The 14,216-nt window shown below is 45.2% G+C and overlaps 1 protein-coding gene across 1 annotated transcript in view; it reads left to right on the top strand.

Annotated features, from left to right (window-relative positions):
• The window catches only part of SLC40A1 (solute carrier family 40 member 1), a 299,923-nt gene that overhangs the window by 978 nt on the left and 284,729 nt on the right, over nt 1-14,216 (top strand). The gene's annotated exons all lie outside the window — the stretch shown is intronic.

Genomic DNA, 14,216 nt, shown 5'->3' on the forward strand with positions numbered 1-14,216 from the left:
TTGTAATATACTTTAATTACTGAAATTGTACATTTCTATTAGAAAAATAGCTGTAAAGTGGCCCATTTTGAGCCTTAGCCCATTTTAACGCTCTGTCTTCTGTTTACATAACACAGTGTTGAGCAAGTCTCCACAGTTATGTAAACAGCTATTTTTCTAATAGTAATGTACAATTTCAGTAATTTAAAGTATATTACAAAAATGGTCAGCATCACTGCCCCTATACATTACACAACTAAAAATAGAATGGCAGTTACACTAACTCCTTAAGGACACAGCCTTATTTCACCTTAAAGGGACACTGACAGGCCCAATAAGCATATTTAGCTATAGATATGACTGCACAGGTCTTCTAATGTGTATTAAAATAATATAAGTATACCCCCTGTTCACCTTATAAATACAGTAAACTGATGTGTTATAACTAGAGATGAGCGAACTTCTGTTTTAAGTTCGGCGTCTAAAGTTCGGCTTCCGGTTAGCGGAGAATCCCGATCTGGAACCGGATATGGATTCCGACTTCCGTTGTGGTCCGTGGTAGCGGAATCAATAATGGCCGATTATTGATTCCGCTACCACGGACCACAACGGAAGTCGGAATCCATATCCGGTTCCAGATCGGGATTCTCCGCTAACCGGAAGCCGAACTTTAGACGCCGAACTTAAAACAGAAGTTCGCTCATCTCTAGTTATAACCTGATAGAATCGTCTTCTTTCTGCCCAAGGGGCAGCATTTCAGCTTCACTTGCGCCCAGCCAGCCTCGCCCCAACTGCCGTTTTGAAGCGCCACCCAGCTCATCAATATTCACTTTGCTGGATGGCTTCTGCTGTCCCCGACGTTCCGAGATCCCGCGCATGCCCAGTAGCTATGGGATCTCGGAACGTCGGGGACAACAGAAGCAGCCCAGCGAAGTGAATATTGATGAGCTGGGTGGCGCTTCAAAACGGCGGTTGGGGCGAGGCTGGCTGGGCGCAAGTGAAGCTAAAACGCCGCCCCTTGGGCAGAAAGACTATTCTATCAGGTTATAAAACATGACTTTACTGTATTTATAAGGTGGACAGGGGGTATACTTATATGATTTTAATACACATTGGAAGACCTGTGCAGTCATAGCTAGGGCTAAATATGCTTATTGGGCCTGTCGGTGTCCCTTTAAGGACCAGGCCATTTTTTGCAAATCTGACCAGTGTCACTTAAAGTGCTAATAACTTTAAAACGCTTCGCCTTATCCAGGCCATTCTGAGATATTTTTTTTTCCGTCACATATTGTACTTCATGACACTGGTAAAATGAAGTTAAAAAAAAAATAATTTTATTTATAAAAATAAAATAAAAAATTTAGCAAAAATTTGTAAAAAATAGCACATTTCCAAGTTTCAATTTCTCTACTTCTGTAATACATAGTAATACCTCCAAAAATAGTTATTACTTAGAAGTTTAGAAGCAAATCTTAACATTTTTCAGAAATTTTCAAAAACCCAATTTTTAGGGACCAGTTCAGGTCTGAAGTCACTTTGCAAGGCTTACATAATAGAAACCACCCAAAAATATCAAATTTCAGAATTTCAATTTCTTGGCAAATTTTCCATTTTAATCCATTTTTCCCAGTAACAAAGCAAGGGTTAACTGCCAAACAAAACTCAATATTTATGGCCCTGATTCTGTAGTTTACAGAAACACCCCATATGTAGTCTTAAACCGCTGTACGGGCACACGGCAGGGTGCAGAAGTAAAGGAATGCCATATGGTTTTTGAAAGGCAGATTTTGCTGGACTGTTTTTTTTTTTTTTTTTTACACCATGTCCCATTTGAAGCCCCCCTGATGCACCCCTAGAGTAGAAACTCAATAAAAGTGACCCCATCTAAGAAACTACACCCCTCAAGGTCTTCAAAACTGATTTTACAAACGTCGTTAACCCTTTAGGTGTTCCATAAGAGTTATTGACAAATGGAAAGGGTTAACAGCCAAACCAAACTCAACAATATTTATGGCCCTGGTTCTGTAGTTTACAGAAACACCCCATATGTGGTCGTAAACTGCTGTACGGGCACACAGCAGGGCGCAGAAGGAATGGAATGCCATACGGTTTTTGGAAGGCAGATTTTGCTGGACAGTTGTGTTTTTTTTTTTTGTTTTTTTTTTACACCATGTCCCATTTAAAGCCCCCCTGATGCACCCCCTAGAGTAGAAACTCCCAAAAAAATGACCCCATTTTAGAAACTGAGGGTGGAAGTTTTTTGGTACTAGTTTAGGGTACATATAATTTTTGGTTGCTCTATATTACACTTTTTGTGAGGCAAGATAACAACAAGAAATAGCTGTTTTGGCACTTTTTTTTTATCTACAACCTTCCTCTGACAGGTTAGATCATGTGGTATTTTTATAGACCAGGTTGTCACGGACGCGGCGATACCTAATATGTATACTTTTGTTTTATTTATGTAAGTTTTACACAATGATTTCATTTTTGAAGCAAAAAAAATAATGTTTAAGTGTTTCCATAGCCATAATTTTTTCAGTTTTTGGGCGATTACCTTGGGTAGGGTATAATTTTTGCAGGGATGAGATGACTGTTTTATTGGCACTATTTTGAGGTGCGTGTGACTTTTTGATCGATTGCTATAAAAAAAATTGTGATGTAAGGTGACAAAAAAAATTTGTTATTTAGCACAGTGTTTATTTTTTACGGTGTTCATCTGAGGGGTTAGGTCATGTGATATGTTTATAGAGCCGGTGGATACGAACACGGCGATACCTAATATGTATATTTATTTATTTTTTTCCCAATTTTTTTTTTTACTTTATTTGGGGAGAATGACGTTTTTGTTTATTTTTACTTGAAACTTTGAATTTTTGGGGGGGAAAACTTTATTTGTATTACTCATACAGCTTCTGGGGCCTGTGAAATCCAGGGGGCAAGTGCCTTCCAGGCTCTTTACCGGAAGGCAAGTGCGCAGCCTTCCATGCCATCGGGGCCCCCCCACAGCCCCAAGGGGACCCGATGGCACCGCCCGCCACAATAGGTAAAAGCCGCAAACTGCAGGTCTGAATTGACCTGTGGTTTGCGTCGATCGCCGACATGGGGGGGGGGGGTGGTCAAGGGACCCCCCCTTCCCGGGCATTTAGCAGAGGTGCCTGCTCAATGATCGGAAATGCACAGGGCATTTAAGTACCAGGACATAAGGGCGTACCTGTGTCCTGGAGAGGTTTAGAAGATAAAAGGATCATTCACCTTTTTGTCAAAAGTGTGCTGATATTAAATATAATGCACAATCTACTAGGTTTATTAATTATGCACTGGTCACATCTGTATAAAACCCACAACTGTGTAAATGGTGCAGCCACTAGCAAACTGTGCCCTGTAGAGTATATGGTCACTTGACTCAAGTCACTGCATCTCCTGTTGTACACAAATGCACGTATTGCATAAGAGCCCATAAAAATATGCCAGCGAAGTACAAGTAACAATGTTATGTGACCATATGTACGAATAGGAGTCAAGACACAAAGGGCCAGATTTATCATTACAGTTACATCTTACGCCACTTTTACATATGTCCAAAGTCACTTTTGGCCAAGTCAGATATATTAATGGTCCTTTAATACTGTGATAAATGTGGTTTGACTGTAGCAGTTTTTCCCCGCTCGCCTATGACCGCACCCATGGATAGCATCCGCCCCTTTCCTCAGGACAGGAAACAGGAAGCACAGCCTATTTAAAAGGGAAGTACAACCCCCATCACGCCAGTTCTGTTTCCTGTCCTAAGGGACAGGGTGGATGCACAGCACCAGAAGATGGCGCTGCGGGAGCCCCTGGTGTTAACCCGTAAGAGGAGGGCCTACCCGAGCGGCGTAAGTCTTTTTTGGAAGCCGCTGCTTGAGCCTGGATCCCTGGACTCCCCCTCGCTCCGGTCACTCCCCCGTCGGGGCTGCTTAGGTGTCCCCTGCACGGCGAACCTCTGCGGCCGTGCCGTAAGTTCGGCTGCGTTCCCGCGGGAGCGCGGCGTTGTCACTTCCGGGTAATCGGGCCGGCGCTGACTTCATTAGTCAGCGCCGGATCCTTGGCTTCCGGCCCAAGCAGTGGGAGGGGGCGTGCCTTAGACCGGAAGGGGAGGGTGCCGGTACGCGCCTGGCAAAGTTCAAATCCAGCCAGCTCTCACTGCAGGCTGGTATTGTGGCCTGCAGTGATCTCCATGGAGGAAAGCCAGATGCAGAAAATGGAGCCCACACAGCGTGTTGAACCCACTGAAACCACCAACAAAACTTTGGTACCGATGGGGGTAAGAGGGGTGAATGCCCTACATTTTTTCATGTATTACATTATCCTGATGGGAGTCTTTTTATTCTGTGTGCCTAGACTTCCAAAGAGAGAAGGGTGTCAAGATCCAAGGAGCGGGATTTGTAAAAGAAAGCTACCGTCCGGTTCAGGTAAACCTGCCTGCCAGACCTGCGTGGGCAAATTATTTGAGGATTAGGCCCCTTCTCTCTTATCAAGCCTAAAACAGATTATCAAGGACGAGGTCAAGGAATCAGTGAAGGAGTCCTTGAGTAATCTGCTTGAAGATCGCCCCAGCACTTCTGCCTCTATTCCCCCTTCAAGTGATCAAGAGTTGTTATCTGGGTTAGAGGAGGAGGGAGAACTACCATCCTCGGATCACTCCCAAGATGAGCAATTGGTGGGGAGACCCTTGTTCCTATCAGAGAACATTAATTCCCTAGTCAGGATCATCAGGGCGACCATGGGACTTGATGACCAGTCAGAGCCTCAGTCTATGAGAGATACTATGTTTGAGGGCCTGGGTCCTAGGAGGTTGAAGTGTTTTGACGTTCACGAGAATATAACTTCTGTAATTAAGAATGAATGGAGTAGGCCGGACAGAAATTTTTTTGTGCCATCTTCCCTAAAGCGGAAGTATCCCTTTGAAGATAAGGCTTCAGCTGATTTGGATAGAGCTCCGAAATTAGACTCCCCAGTAGCAAAAATCTCTAAAAAGGCAGCCCTCCTGTTTGAAGACTCAGGAACACTTAAAGATCTGATGGACAGAAGAGCCGAGGTGTATTTAAAAAAGAACTGGGAAGCGACGGCAGGCCTGCTATAGCCGCCACCTTAGTGGCCAGATCATTAAGGGCCGTTTCACACGAGCGGATGCCGTGCGTGGCATCCGCTCCGTGAAAGAGTGCCAAGACCCGCTGCAGACTGCAGAGGCACGGAGCATTAACAGTCATGTTACTGCTCCGTGACTCTGCAGTCTGCAGCGGGTCTTGGCACTCTTTCACGGAGTGGATGCCACGCATGGCATCCGCTCGTGTGAAACGGCCCTAAGAGTCTGGATGAATGAATTGGAAGAGCAGATAAGGGAGCACCTGTGGAGCAGTTGCTTGCCTCATTTCCAACCCTTTATAGTGCCATCGATTTTTCTAGCAGATGCCTCAGTAGATTCTCTGAAGCTATCAGCAAGAGCCGCTGCTCTCTCAAATTCCGCCCGGAGGGCCATTTGGCTTCAGGATTGGAAAGGAGATGCGGGTTCAAAAGCAAAATTGTGTGCCATTCCCTGTCAGGGTGAATTCCTCTTTGGGCCAACGTTAGATGATTTGCTGGAGAAAGCTTCTGACAGAAAGAAAGGGTTCCCCTGTATATATCAGCAGCCTCCTAAGAAACCTTTTCGCTCTCAGACAACCAGATTCAACTTTAAGAGAAGAGAAACTCCCAGACAATCTGGTAATGCGGCCAGAAGAAACAAGGGATTTCTTTTTTTCAGGTGGAGAGGCCTCAAAAAAGCCTCAACAATGATGCCAGATCCCCGGTTGGAGGTCGGCTCTCCCTCTTCACAGAGCAATGGCGGAAGATCTCGAACAGCCCCTGGATTCTGTAAATTATTTCAGAAGGCTATTGCTTAAACTTCCTGAGAACTCCTCCAGAAAGTCCGTCAAGACAAACCTATCGCTCCAGCCCAGAGAAACTGGAGGCGTTACGTCTGGAGATTTTGGTTTTGTTGAAGAAGGTCCTGCAGGAGGTGCCAGCTCAAGAGAGGGGGAGGGGCTATTACTCAACACTTTTTCTTGTAAAGAAGCCAAATGGCACCTTCCGTACTATAATAAACCTGAAAATGCTCAACAAATACCTGGTGTACGAGAAATTTCGTATGGAGACCATCAGTTCTATAATTCAAAATCTATTCCCAGGCTGCTACATGGCAACCCTGGATCTTAGGGACGCTTACTACCATGTATTAATCCATCCCAGTCACCAGAGGTACCTAAGAGTAGCGGTTCAGTTTCCGGACAGACTCCTAAATGTACAATTTCAGACCCTGCCGTTTGGGTTATCTCAGGCACCCAGGCTTTTCACAAAGATTATAGCAGAAATGATGGCTCATTTGAGGGAGAGGGATTTGATTGTCATTCCCTATCTAGACTATTTTCTCCTTCTCTCTCAGGAACCAGACCAGTTAATCCTGATTTCTTGGTTCAGGGAGGTGCTAATGAAACTGGGTTGGGAATTAAATCTCCAAAAATCCAGTCTTGTGCCAAGCCAGTTATGCACCTTTCTGGGGCTACTCCTGGACTCCCAGAAACAAATGTGTTTTCTTCCGCCTCAAACAATATCTCTGCTAGTCTCCAGGCTTCAAGACATTATAGCTCGCCACTCCATCTCCTTAAGAGAAGCGATGTCAGTTCTAGGCCTGATGACGGCCGCAATCCCGGGAGTAGAATGGGCCCACTTCCACTTGAGGTCACTTCACTTGCAGATCCTGGGGGTTTGGGACAAAGATCCCCAATCCTTGGATTCTCTCTTTCTTCTTTCACCGCAGACGTTAAAAGACCTAGAAAGGTGGACTGTGCCTTCCAACCTTCAAAAAGGAGTCCCTTGGTCAAGGAAGGATCCCCTTACTCTGACTACAGATGCAAGTCCTTGGGGTTGGGGTGCTCACACAGATTCTATACTTCTGCAGGGACATTGGAATCAGGAGATAGTCTCCAGGTCTCACAACTTCAAGGAACTTCTAGCGATCCTCATGGCATTGAAGAGGAGCCTCCACCTCTTAAAAGGCAGAAATATCTTTATCTACTCAGACAACATGACGGCAGTAGCTCATATCAATCGTCAGGGGAGGACCAGATCCCCAGACCTGATGTCTCTGACAAAAGAAATTTTCGAGCTGGCAGAAGATTTCCTCCCATAAATCAGGGCAGTACACTTAAAGGGGACGTAGAATGTAACTGCAGATTTTCTGAGCAGACATTGTGTTCGGCAGGGGGAATGGTCTCTAAATCAGCAGATCTTCAACGACATTGCGGCCCTATGGGGTCTCCCAGTGGTAGATCTCTTTGCCACAAGGGAAAACAGAAGAGTGAGGAAATTCTTCTCCCTATCTCCATCGGAGCAGCCCATGGCGGTGGACGCATTGGCCCAATCATGGAGAGTAGGCCTCCTGTACGCCTTCCCTCCTATAAAGCTACTCCCGAGAGTCCTGAAGAAAATTTGGGAGGAGAAGGCCTTAGTAATTACTATAGCCCCCTTTTGGCACAGGAGGGTCTGGTTTTCCCTTCCTAAGGAGGATAGCAGATCCTTGGGTACTTCCTGTCTTCCCGGGGCTACTAGTGCAGGGGCCGGTACTTCATCCGCAGTTAGAGAGCCTGCACTTGACAGCTTGGCTGTTGAGAGGCAGATCCTAGAAATGAAGGGTCTTTATGGGGAGGTGATAAACACCCTTTTGTCCAGTAGAAAGGCTGTTACTTCAAAGATTTATTTAAGGATTTGGAGGGCCTTCCTTAGGTTTGCAAATAAGCCTGTTAATTTCCTAGAACCCCCGGAGTTGCCACTAGTTCTTAGCTTCCTCCAGGAGGGCTGGAAAAAAAACTTAGACCTAGTACTTTGAAGGTCCATATCTCTGCCTTAAGTTCTCTCTTTGAGTGTAAATTAGCAGACCACCCCTGGATTAAAAGATTTGTCGTTGCAATTTCTAAACTTGCACCCGTCCAGAAGTCCAGAGTTCCTCCCTGGGATTTAAACCTAGTTTTGTCTGCCTTAACTGGGGATCCCTTTGAGCCCATTGAAGATATCCCAATAAAGCCTATAAATTATCTATATTTGCTAGCCATTACATCAGCTAGAAGAGTGAGCGAGATATCGGCCTTCTCAATCGAGAGACCGTATCTTAGCATTTTAGAAGATAGGGTTATCTTATCTCCTGACCCTGCCTTCCTTCCAAACGTTTCGTCATCCTTTCACCAATCTCAGGATGTAGTTTTACCTTCCTTTTGTCCCTCACCAAAGAATCGGAAGGAAAGGGAATTCCATTGCCTCGATGTTAGAAGGTGCCTAATTCGGTACCTTTCTGCCACTCAGGACTGGAGGTTGTCCTCTAAGCTTGTGGTTTCCTTTCAGGGACAGAAGGGCTCCCCTGCTTCCTCACAATCTATTGCCAGATATATTAAACAGGCCATTTACCTTGCATATTTCCTCTAAAGGGGTTCCTCCTCCTGCCGAGTTTGGAGCACACTCAACTAGAGCGGTGTCTACATCCTGGGCAGAGAGAGAGCTTCTGCTTCTATTGACCAGATTTGCAGAGCTGCTACGTGGAGTTCTTCGCATACCTTTTTTAAGCACTATAGACTGCAGCCTCCTTCACAGGAGGATTTAGGGTTTGGGCGTAAAGTCCTCCAAGCAGTTGTCCCACCCTAGATAATCTTGCCTAGATATCCATGGGTGCTGTCATAGGCGAGGGGGGAAATATGGGATTACACTTACCAGTAATCGTTTTTCCTTGAGCCTATGACAGCACCTGCCTAGGACCCTTCCAAAATATAAAAAAAAAGGTTTTTTGATAAAGATATAGTGTAAATACTCCTTTATTTATATTTAGAGATATAAAAAATATAAAAAAAATTATATATATATAATATAGTACAGACCAAAAGTTTCAAAGAGTTTTCTTTATTTTCATGACTATGAAAATTGTAGATTCACACTGAAGGCATCAAAACTATGCATTAACACATGTGGAATTATATACATAACAAAAAAGTGTGAAACAACTGAAAATATGTCATATTCGAGGTTCTTCAAAGTAGCCACCTTTTGCTTTGATTACTGCTTTGCACACTCTTGGCATTCTCTTTAATGAGCTTCAAGAGGTAGTCACCTGAAATGGTTTTCACTTCACAGGTGTGCCCTGTCAGGTTTAATAAGTGGGATTTCTTGCCTTATAAATGGGGTTGGGACCATCAGTTGCGTTGTGGAGAAGTCAGGTGGATACACAGCTGATAGTCCTACTGAATAGACTGTTAGAATTTGTATTATGTCAAGAAAAAAGCAGCTAAGTAAAGAGAAACGAGTGGCCATCGTTACTTTAAGAAATTAAGGTCAGTCAGTCCTGAAAAATTGGGAAAACTTTGAAAGTGTCCCTAAGTGCAGTCACAAAAACCATCAAGCGCTACAAAGAAACTGGCTCACATGCAGACCGCCCCAGGAAAGGAAGAACAAGAGTCACCTCTGCTGTGGAGAATAAGTTCATCCGAGTCACCAGCCTCAGAAATCGCTGGTTAACAGCAGCTCAGATTAGAGACCAGGTCAATGCCACACAGAGTTCTAGCAGCAGACACATCTCTAGAACAACTGTTAAGAGGAGACTGTGTGAATCAGGCCTTCAGGGTAGAATATCTGCTAGGAAACCACTGCTAAGGACAGGCAACAAGCAGAGGAGACTTGTTTGGGCTAAAGAACACAAGGAATGGACATTAGACCAGTGGAAATCTGTGCTTTGTCTAATGAGTCCAAATTTGAGATCTTTGGTTCCAACCACCGTGTCTTTGTGCGATGCAGAAAAGGTGAACGGATGGACTCTACATGCCTGGTTACCACAGTGAAGCATGGAGGAGGAGGTGTGATGGTGTGGGGGTGCTTTGCTGGGGACACTGTTGGGGATTTATTCAAAATTGAAGGCATACTGAACCAGCATGGCTACCACAGCATCTTGCAGTGGCATGCTATTCCATCCGGTTTGCGTTTAGTTGAACCATCATTTATTTTTCAACAGGCAATGACCCCAAACACACCTCCAGGCTGTGTAAGGGCTATGAAGAAGAGTGATGGGGTGCTGCGCCAGATGACCTGGCCTCCACAGTCACCAGACCTGAACCCAATCAAGATGGTTTGGGGTGAGCTGGACCGCAGAGTGAAGGCAAAGGGGCCAACAAGTGCTAAGCATCTCTGGGAACTCCTTCAAGACTGTTGGAAGACCATTTCAGGTGATACCTCTTGAAGCTCATCAAGAGAATGCCAAGAGGGTGCAAAGCAGTAATCAAAGCAAAAGGTGGCTACTTTGAAGAACCTAGAATATGACATATTTTCAGTTGTTTCACACTTTTGTGTTATGTATATAATTCCACGTGTTAATTCATAGTTTTGATGCCTTCAGTGTGAACCTACAATTTTCATAGTCATGAATATAAAGAAAACTTTGAATGAGAAGGTGTGTCCAAACTTTTGGTCTGTACTGTGTGTGTGTGTGTGTGTGTGTATATGTGTGTGTGTGTATATATATATATATATATATATATATATATTAGATAGATAGATATATTGTGTCCTGTGGTGTAGTCTTTTCTGTTTCCTTAGTTCTTGGAATAGGACTGGCGTGATGGGGGTTGTACTTCCCTTTTTAAAGAGGCTGTGCTTCCTGTTTCCTGTCCTGAGGAAAGGGGCGGATGCTATCCATGGGTGCTGTCATAGGCTCAAGGAAAAACGATTACCGTTAAGTGTAATCCCATATATCCTTTACAAAAAAGTTGCATGGTCTATTAAAAAGTCGCATAAGATGAGCATGGTCCTCACTGGAGTGAAAACGCGCAATTTTCTGCAACTTTTTTAAATTGTCGCAATAGTAAATCTGTCTAGAGATTTGTCTACATAAGAAAACACACCCACTTTCAGAAAAATTGGCGAGCATAGCGCACAGCCAATAAGTCACACATTTTTGCATAGTTTTAGCGATTGTGCAAAAATGTGCAACTTTTCTACTCCATTATTTTGACTTGAGCTAATGACAAATCTGGCCCAAAGAGTATTTAAGTGTTAGGCTAGTTACACACTAGCGGCAAGGGACTCTGGCAGGCTGTTCTCCGGGTGGACAGCCTGTTAGATCCGTGCTGCCGCTAGTGCACGTGTGCCCCCAGACTAACGCTCCGGCCCCATTGACTATAATAGGGGCAGAGCTAAGTTCCGGTTGCAGCACGACAACGCATGCCGAGAGGCAGCTGGAATAAAAGTACGACATGTCGTCTGTCTTTTATTCGAGCGGTCTCTCGGCATGTTCTACCGCCGGAACTCTGTCCTGCCCCCCATTATAGTAAATGGGGCCAGAGCGGTAGTCCGGGGGCACGCGTGTTTATCAGCACTTTTATCCCAAAAAATGTCCTGTGGATCAACTTGCAGGAGAACAGGCTGAACTGGGTGGACTGATGTCTTTTTTCAGCCTTATAAACTAACCAATTAGGCTTCAACAAAATCGACCTTCGGATCATAGATCAGAAGTTAACCCATTCAAATACTTTTTAATGCTGTTTCTGTAAATCATTAAAATGTATTGGCTCTATGGAGACAAACTTCGTCTCGACCAAAGGCGAGCAAGACTTCGGTGAATTACTACTATATTAATATCTGGGTATTCACCCCTTAAGGACTTAGGACGTACCGGTACGCCATGTTTGCCGAGTCCTTAAGGACCCAGAGCGTACCGGTACGTCCGAATATTAAAATTACATTGCGGCGGGGGGTTAATTGGTCCAGGATGTCCGCTGAAATCATTCAGCGGGCATCCTGTCACAACGCCGGGGGGCGTTCAGACCTGTGGTTTTACCTTATCCGGCGGGCGGCGGTGCCATCCGGTCCCCATGCGGCTGTAGGGGGAACCCGATGGCATGGAAGGCAGCGCAATGCCTTCCTTAGGCATCTGCGCTGCCTTATGGTGACAAGCCTGTGAGATCCAGCCCCCTGGATCTCACAGGCCGGAAGCTGTATGAGTAATACACACTGTATTGCTCATACAGCCAATGTATTCCAATACAGAAGTATTGGAATGCATTGTAAAAGGGAATAGACCCCCCAAAAGTTGAAGTCCCAAAGTGGGACAAAAAATTAAGTGAAAAAAAGTTGAAAAAAATAAAGTTTTCCCTTACGCCCATGACAGCACCCTTGAGAGACCGCCTCCATCCAGGACAGGAAACAGGAACTTTCGTGGAGACCTCTTAAGGAGGAGCATTGCCCCAAGACCACCAGTTCCTGTTTCCTGTCCTAGACAGAGGACGGTTTGTGGAGAGCAAGGAAGCTTTAGGCTACAGGGCCCCTGAGTTCGCTGGAGTGGGGTTACCTGTTCCGGCGTAAGTCTCCTCTAGGAGCCGCCGGCAGAAGTCTGGTGCTGGCTGCTGGGGTCCCGTTTTTTGCCGCGCTGCCGCTACTCTGCAGTCCCGGGCGCACTGGGAGGTGCGTCTGGCACACCGGTCCCTCCTGACTGTGTTCAGGCGGGCCCGGGGCCTTTCTCCTCACTAAGGCTTCACAGGGGGACAAAATCTCGCGAGCCGAGCGAGGAGGCGCACGGTCAGCAGCAGCCCAGCCAGCCTGTTAGGAATCCTGATTTTGGATCCTGCAGAATCTCTCTATCCTTTTTGCATCATGGAGGACGAGAGTTCCCAACGCGCCGATCAGCAGGGGGGTCATGAGAGCAGACCGGTACTCCTGGTGGGGTAAGGGGGCTCATTCCCCATCACTTTTTTTCCTTTAGTCATGCTAAAATTCCTTCCCTTTGTTTGCCTTTTAGACTATAAAAGAGGGGCCTAGGAAGGCTGTCTCAAAGACCAAAGGGAAAGAATGTGCCGTCTGCAAAAAGAAACTTGCACCCTCTTGGTAAAAAAATGCTATGTCAACGTTGCATTGAGAAGCTAGTGGAGGAAGAGTCCCCATCCCTTCTGCAAAATATTAGGGAGATGGTGAAGACAGAGGTCTCTGATTCCTTAAAAGATTTCAAAAAGAGTCTCCCCTCTGTAGCCTCGACCTCCCTTGGAGCCAGATCAGGCATGGCTAATAAATCTGACTCAGATCCCTTAGAAATTGAAACAGGGGAAATACTAGATAGCCCAGACTCGTCCCAGGAGGAGGAATCTACTGGCAGACCACTTTTTTCCCTGGAGGATACGGAAGCTTTACTAAAAGCAGTCCGTGCTGCCATGAAGGTTGACGAATCTAGGGACACGAAATCCGTTCAGGATATCCTGTTTCGCGACCTAGGACAGGAAAAATCCAGAGTTTTTCCTGTGAACGAGAATATAAAATTTTTGATACAGGAAGAATGGAAAAAACCTGATAAATTATTTGTCCCTAAAAACATGAAAAGGAAGTATCCTTTTGAGGAGGCGGACTCGGTAAATTGGGACAGGCCTCCTAAGTTGGATGCACCTGTTGCAAAGATCTCAGAGATCGGCTCTACCGTTTGAGGACTTGGGTACCCTTAAAGACCCCATGGATAAGCGAGCGGAGGTTTATCTAAAAAAGGTTTGGGAGACCTCAGCCCAAGCCTTTAAACCGAATATTGCAGCCACTTCCACTGCCAGGTCGCTAAAATTATGGCTAGAAGAATTAGAGTCTCACATTCAGAATAAAACCCCAAGAGATCAATTATTGGCCGTTTTTCCTACTTTACTTAAAGTGGTAGACTTTATTTCCGATGCCTCAGCAGATGCTTTGAAATTAAGCGCCAGGTCAGCAACACTTTCTAATTCAGCCAGGCGAGCTATTTGGCTCAAAGGGTGGTTAGGAGACACTGGATCAAAAAATAAACTTTGCGCTATTCCTTGTCAGGGCGATTATCTCTTTGGGTCTGTTTTAGACGACCTTTTGGATAAGGCTTCAGACAATAAAAAGGATTCCCTGTCTCCAGACCACCCAAGAAACAGCGTTTTTTTCACAAAAACAAAAGATTTTTATAGGGGCCAGAAAAAAGACTTCAGAGCAGATAACAAGAATAGGAAAGGCAAGGGCTTCCTGTTCAATTCCCAATCTTCCTCAACCTCTAAACCCTCTCAGCAATGACTGTTTCCCTCCCGTGGGTGGCAGACTTACTCACTTCCTTCACGCTTGGGAAAAATTATCCTCAAGCCGCTGGATTTTAAGCGTCATAAGGGAAGGATTTTGCCTAGTTTGTCTTTCGCCCACCGGAC

This window comes from Bufo gargarizans, chromosome 8, assembly GCF_014858855.1.
Source record: "Bufo gargarizans isolate SCDJY-AF-19 chromosome 8, ASM1485885v1, whole genome shotgun sequence".
NCBI classification, from domain to species: Eukaryota; Metazoa; Chordata; class Amphibia; order Anura; family Bufonidae; genus Bufo; species Bufo gargarizans.